Consider the following 6,554-nt stretch of genomic DNA (forward strand, 5'->3'; position numbering starts at 1 on the left):
GTAGGAGACCAGTCACAGGGTTGGAGCTGCCTCTGCTTCTCCCAGCGCTGTTTCTGCAGCCCCTGCGCAGGCGGTGAGGAGAGCACGAGCAAAGCCTCATTCATTGTGGCAGCAGAGTCCCCTGGGCTCTGTGTTCGTGAGGACTCTGTAAATAATTGGTTTTATCAGTTTGCCAGCTAAACCATAATACCAGAAGGGACGAAAAGCTACTTGAATGAAACATTTCATCTCCTGTTTAAGTTCGGATAATCCCACAACAGAAGACCTCAAAACAAATATCTCTTCTAAGTGGAGAACAGGGACTGTTTCCTCCCAACTCGCTGGTGCAGGACATTTTGTGCTTCTCAGCATTCAGACTGAGCGTTGTTTCTTTTCTGTTCAAAACCATTCACTGTGAATTTGAAGAGGCTTCTTCCTGCCTGAGCCTGCACTGTTGGTAAATCAGGTGTTGGAAAGGCAGTGCTCTCTCCTTCCTCTCCTATGCACAGCATCAGCATGCTTCATCCCTACCTTAGGCACAAATAATAGAGCAATTGAATGAAGAAACCACCACAGATGAAGAAGAGCAGGACAGGCAGCTGCACAGTGCTCCCAGTGCATACAACCACCTGAAAGGGCATATGTCCCCAAAACAGCAGCACGCTCTGCTCCCCAGCCTCTGCTCAGGCCATCCCCAGCTCTGTGGGCACCGTGCTGCCCCAGGTCTCCATTCTCATGTAGCAGAAGAGATGGTCAAACAAATTGGTGCTATGAATTTCCACACGTACCACTTCACATCCTGCGTCTTGAGGGGGAGCTGAGAGCACATGTATGAACCCCTGGATTTTCTGTGATCCGTTCAAGCCCACAGCTACTCAACAGCTGCATCCTCCTGTTGCGTTTTTCCCTACTTCAGCTTCATCTGGGTCCCTGAAGGACTTCTGGGGCAATCTGGTGCCTTGCTTTGAAGTTGAAAGAGCTCTTTTCACCTTCGCTGTTGCTTTGATTTTCATTATTTACTCTTTTGACATGTGCTTCCTATAAACCCATCATCCCAGAGTGGCTTCTGTGCATGCACTAAAAGCAACATCAGCTGCAGCTGCTCAGTTACAAGGAAATTCCATCTTGGAGCTGCGATGCTTGCAGCTGCCTCCTATGGCTTTGATGCTGCTCAGATCTCATGCTTGAGGGTTGAGGTGATCACTGCAAGAATCAGCAAGGGAGAGCCTGCGTAGGAAGAGCCTTGCAAAATCTCCTGGGTGCACTGCTGTTATTTACTGCTGTGCTCCTGTAGCCCCTCTCATCCCCATTGAGACTGGTCCTGGCTGGAAGACATTGAGTGAGCATGGGGAAATGATACGCCCCTGTCCTGCCAAACTGAGTCAGTGAGACAGTGGTTACCAGCATGCTACCAGTGGGGAAGGAAGAAGAGATTTTCCTGTATCTGGGAGGGAAAGGCTATGGCAGAGCTGAGGGAACTCATTGCCCACGGTGGCAGTTCATCAGATGGCATCAAATTCCAATTTGTGGTCTTACCAGAGGGCGGTGAGGCACTGGCGCTGATGCCTGAGAAGCTGCGGGCACCCCATCCCTGGAGGTGTTCAAGGCCAGGTTGATGGGGCCTTGGGCATCCTGAGCTGGTGGGAGGCATGGCAGAGGGTTGGAACTGGGTGGGCTTTGAGATCCTTTCCAACTTAAGCCACCCTGTGATTCTATGATCTCTGCAAGAGGCAGGAGCAGGCCCTTTGAGGAATAGGCTCCTGTGTGTCATGAGCTGTTACCACTAATGAAGGATAATTATTTTTCTTGCATGTAGCTGTAACAAAGTTGATTCCCAATAACTTGGACCTACAATGTGCCAAGAAGGAATCTGTTACTGCTGTTTACAAGGAGAATGCCAACAGCAAAAATAATACCAGAGATGCTTGACAAACCAGGAGAGCAGGAGCGAGGAGCAGCAGAACAAAACCCTCAGCCCCTCATGCATCTCACAGCTTGTTTTCACAGGGCAGCAGCCCAACAGGTGGAAGAGGACCCACTGTAACACCATGTGCCTTGCGTTTTTGTTTTCCTTTTTTTATGACGATGACCCGCTCTCAAAATAAAATAAAATAAAACACTAAAATAAATGGAGAAGAAGAAATCTCTGTGCACTAAAAGCAATAAGGCGAGGATCTCGCCGCCCCCGTTCCGCAGAGGGGCAGAACCAGCCCGCTGCCAGCTGCCGCTGTGGGCTCCCGGGGCGCGGTGCCGACAGCTGTGTGACGGGGGCTCTCCGAGGAGCCCCCCCGCTGCCGCCCGGCCCTCTGGAGGCGGGAGGCGGCCCCTCGCGGGGAGCTAGGACCCTGCGCGGAGCCCCTCCTCCGCCCGCCGCCGACTCGCAGAAGAGATGCCCAACTTTCCCCTGCCTCCCCGGCGGCGCGGAGCCGGGCGGGAGGCTGCGGGGCTGGAGCGCGGCGCAGCGGGTATCGGGGGGGTCCCGCCGCCGCCGCTCCCCCCAAGCCCGGAGCCGGCCCTCGCCTCGCCGAGATGCCCGCGATGGTCCTGCTGCTCTGCCTGGCCCTAGGGCCGGCGCTGCGTTCTGCCAGGTAAGCACCCCGCCGGCCGGACGCCCGCTGCCTCAGTCTCCCGTCGGAGTGATGGGCGAGGAGGAGGCTGGAGTTGCGGGGCGGCTTCAGCGGGGGCTCTGGGCACCGCCGTCCCCCCGCGGCTCCTGGCAGCCCGCCTCGAGGCTCCGCGTCCCGCCGCTCTGTGCCCGCGCGGTGCCTTTGCGCTTCGGGTCCCCATTTTGGACGCCCCGAATCGAGGGGACGCCCCGTTCCCCACATCGCCATCCCCTCTCCGGCCGAATCCCGCCGAGGGCTGAGCTCTGGAGGGGGAGACCGAAGGAAGCTCGGCACCTCCCGGCCGCTCCGCGCATCACCGGAGCATTTCCACCCGGAGCTGCGCGGGGCGGAAAGCAGAGCGGGGCCCCTCCGCTGCCTCCCGTCCCTCGGCACCTGTCGGGAGGGTACGGCTCAGGCCCTGCACCGCTCCACAGGTTGGCCCCGGTGTCGGTCCTGGAGCGCGGTGCTGCGCGGATCGGGGCGAAGAGGCAGCGGAGGCGGGGGCCGCGGGCACGGCTCTACCCCAGTGCCGGCGCTTCGTAGCGCCTTTCTGTAAACAGCAGTGAAAGGCCCCGCGCACGAGGGCTTTTCAAGTTTCTTTTTCTTTTTTCTTTTTTATCTCTTTTTCCTTTTTAATTTTATTTATTTATTTATTTATTTAGTCATTATTACCGTTTTAACAATTGCTATCCCCTCTGGTGAGTTTAATGGCTAGATCGGGGAGGAACATGTCAGCAGATTGTTGCCCCCGGGGCTCGAGAAAAGAGGGATTTCACTGGCTGAAGCTAATTGACAGAATAAGCCGCCTTAAAGCCGATCAAATCCCATTACAAATGCAGTCAGGGGCAGGGAGCACGAATCCTGCTACTGATGGTCTTCTCTGCCAGACTCCCTGGTCTCAGGGTGGGTAGGTCGGTCCCTGCTGCTGTCCTCCATAGCCCGGCCATGCCAGCACGGAGACTGAGAGAGCAGCCCCACAGCTCATGCCTGGCACCCAGGCTCTAATTGGGTGGTTCAGGGCTGAAAGGGACCCGTGGTGATCGCGGTTCCTGTCGTGCTATGCTTGGAGAGGACAGGCTGCAAAATTGCATGGAGGTGATGTTAAGTTATGTATTCATGTGCCCTCGATTGAGAAGCTGTACCCTATGGCTGGCCCAGGTTCCCTTCTGCCTGCTGCCAGTACCTACTTCTTCACTGAGCTGCAAGAAGTGGCTGCGCTTGGTGTGGGGATGATGGAGTAACAGAGGAAGACTATGGGAGAAGGAGGAGTAAAGGAGCAAGCCGTACCTCTGGGTCTCATCCTGCACTCACTGCATTTTTCTGGCTGCAGGCGGCCCTATGTTTACAGGGGGTGTCCAGGTGATGAGCTCAGATCAGATGCAGTGTGTACAAGCTCTCATCTCAGCAAGTACTGTAAGACCCTGGTGCGGGGTGGGCTGGATGTTCTGTGTTGTGACTCAGCACTCCCCAGGCCATTTCCCCATCAGCATTTCCCATGGCAATGCCTGGCTGGGACCAGGCATCCAGCTCAGAGCCCTGGAAGTGTATCCAGCACAGTGTTACACATCCAGAAAGCTGGCACCGACAGTACAGGCTTCAGTGGGTGTGCTGTGCAAGGAGAGGTACAATGACAGGCGCAACAGATCGAGTACTGTTCGAGTACAGTGAGCCCCCTGTCCCTAAATTCTCTGCCTACTTCTAATTTAGATTAATTTACCCGAATGTTCCCATGCCTAAAAGCCCTTGGAAGCACTGGGATGGGTGACAAGGACACATTAGTATGCAGTAATTGGGATTGAGAGCAGTGTTGTTTCATCCAGGTGAAATGTCCTTGCACTGTGTTGCTGTCTGTTCCTGTGGTGCAGGCGAGGCATTGAGCTGCGTTCTCAGGGGGGTGGGACACTCACAGCCTGGGGTCAGCACCTTTTTCTGGACATCCCTGCTTCAGGACTGGGGATGGTGTGCAGGGCAGGCATCAGCACTCCAATGGTGGCAGCTTTTAGTGTGAAATGCTAGCAGCCCCAGATTTTGTCAGCACACCCAAGGCTGCTGAGCAGGGTCGTGGCAGAGCTGGGAGAAGCACTCAGTTCTGCTGGTCTCCCTGCGGTTCCCCAGCCCATGCCACCAGGGCAGGACAGAGCTGAGATCCCCAGCAAAGGGGCAGAAGGGCAGCAAATACTCAGCAACCTGGGAACGCACCTGCTGGGAACTACTTAGCTGGCCCTGCTTTTAATCTGCCCATCAGTATGCTTGGGAACTTCAGCAAAACAGGTGCCTGCTCAAGTAAAACAGAATAAGGGAGGGAAACAACTGGCAGTGTCCTGCAGTAATGCCCAGGGTTGCCCAAGGAGGGTTGTCCAATCCCATATGTACACATGGGCAATCAGACAGGACACTTCCCAGCCATGCTGCCTGCTCAGAGCAGGACTCCCTGCAGGTCCCCAGCTTTGCCCTGCGGTGTCCCCACGCCCTCCTGTGCTGCTGTCCTCATCGCTGCGCTCCCAGCTGCACCCTGTGGCTGTGAGCAGCAGTGCTGTGAGGTGGCTGTTTTGACATTTCCACAGCAGAGGTGAGGAAATGTGGCTCTGCCTTTCCTCCTGGCTGCACGGAGACATATGGGAGCTGGCTTTCCCCTGTCACCCAGCCAAAGCCGCGTTGTGTGAGGAGACAGAGACACAGGGACAGCACTGTGCACAGGAGCATTGGGCATTGCTGCAGGTTTGCGGTGTGACATTCCCATCTGCAGCTGGAGCGGGACATGCACAGCCTCCATCCCTTAGCTCCTGTCCTCTGCGATAGCTCCTGAGCTCTTCCCTCGTGGTTTGAACTGGGGCCATTGGGGCCACTGGGGCCACTGGGGCGGGGGCTCTAGAGTGGCACCAGAGTCATATCTGGCCATGAAGAGCTGCTCTGTGTTTCTTACATGCATTCACCGAAAGCATATTTTCTCCAGCAAAAGCTGGCTTGCTTATACTAAAATGGCTTAGTGTGGTTTAGTAGCCCAGGATTAGCTGCATTAGGAAAAAAAGAAAAAAAAAAGAAGAGAAGAGAAGAAGAAAAAAAAAGGAAAAAAATATTTTTGGTAGTGTCACTGCATCTGTAATATGGAAGTGGCTCCTACCACAAATCACAGGGTGTTCAGCAACAGTGCAAAATGGGGAAAGCCAGAAAGCTGAGGTCAGGGTATGCAGCTTGGCCTGGTTTAGCCCATGGGGACATTTAGAGCTTAGCCACTGCCCTAGAGATTCAAGAGCTGGGTTGCAAGGGGCTGCAGGAGGGCTGAGTACCAGTGGGTGATGTATCCAGGGATGGGTCCCAGCAGGGTCAAGGGAACACTGACATGAGATTTTGCTATGTTCCCACTCCGCTGAAGGCAGCAAAGAAAGCAGCTGGGCTCACTCTCCCCTGCTGGGCTGTGGGCAGAGATACATCCCTCCATGTCCCTCCTGTCCCCAGGAGCCAGGTCTGGGGTGGGTGCAACCCCAGGACTGCGGAGCTGCCCCTGGGCTGCAGTTGAAAGGCAGCGATTTGGCACTGCTGCAGCTTGGGTAGGGAAGCACAACCTGACAGCCCTGCTTAAGACTCCTTAAGCCTCGTTAGGAAGCGCAGCGCACAATCAGACAGGGAACAAGGAGCTGATGTAGCAGCACCTAACGTGCAGAGGCAGGCAGGCAGCCGCACACAGCCCAGCCCTGCTGGGAGAGGCTTTCCAGCACCTGAAAGCTGAGGAGACGCCAAGGAGTCAGAGTGGTTGTGAAAGCAACTTTCATCAGGGGTTTAAAAGAGGAGCTTCTAATAAATGAACGGCAACACGTCAGCGTAACACTTTTTTTCCCCTCATCATCTGCCTGGCTCTGAAGGCAGCCGTGCAGGGAGGTGCCCGCTCACACCTCGGAGCTGTGGGCTCCAGCTGAGAGGTGTCAGCAGCAGGCAGCTCCTGCTGAGTCCCTGCCTGGCACCGCAGTGCTG

The sequence above is a fragment of the Centrocercus urophasianus genome, unplaced genomic scaffold (genome assembly GCF_019232065.1).
Source record: "Centrocercus urophasianus isolate 14NV4802_14NV808 unplaced genomic scaffold, USGS_Curo_1.0 seq_24, whole genome shotgun sequence".
NCBI classification, from domain to species: Eukaryota; Metazoa; Chordata; class Aves; order Galliformes; family Phasianidae; genus Centrocercus; species Centrocercus urophasianus.